Source organism: Gavialis gangeticus, unplaced genomic scaffold (assembly GCF_001723915.1).
Source record: "Gavialis gangeticus isolate Ggan-Ray unplaced genomic scaffold, GavGan_comp1, whole genome shotgun sequence".
Classification (NCBI taxonomy): domain Eukaryota; kingdom Metazoa; phylum Chordata; order Crocodylia; family Gavialidae; genus Gavialis; species Gavialis gangeticus.
This window is the reverse complement of record NW_017729001.1, coordinates 11,508,811-11,509,097: the sequence shown is the minus strand read 5'-3', so window position 1 is coordinate 11,509,097 and position 287 is coordinate 11,508,811. Positions and strand designations below refer to the sequence as shown.

The 287-nt window shown below is 76.3% G+C and overlaps 1 protein-coding gene across 3 annotated transcripts in view; it reads right to left on the bottom strand.

Annotated features, from left to right (window-relative positions):
- LOC109290356 (malectin) overlaps positions 1–279 on the bottom strand; it is a 32,836-nt gene extending 32,557 nt beyond the window's left edge. For 2 of the 3 annotated variants that reach the window (XM_019506810.1, XM_019506811.1), the window contains exon 1: positions 178–279. The gene's annotated coding sequence lies outside the window, so the exon portion shown is untranslated. The remainder of the gene's footprint in view (positions 1–177) is intronic. The other variant, XM_019506809.1, reaches the window with a different exon arrangement.
- Between the last annotated feature and the right edge of the window lie 8 nt (positions 280–287).

Genomic DNA, 287 nt, shown 5'->3' with positions numbered 1-287 from the left:
GGTAGGTGCTGCCCGGGTCGGGGCAGGGCAGGGCAGGGCTGGAGCAGCGCAGGCCGGCGCTTCCGCCTCCTGCCACGGGCGGCCCCGACTCGGGTATCACCAGCAGCGTCAGCTGCCAAGGCGGCGGGCCCGGGGCCTCCCCTGGCCTCCCCTCCCCTCCGCCCGGGCCTCGCTCACCTCGGCCCACCCGGCCCTCGAGCGGGTCCTTGCGGAAGTGGATGCCGTGCACATCCACATGGCCCTCGCCGCCCGCGTTGACGGCCCAGACCACGCTGTCGGCCAGGCTG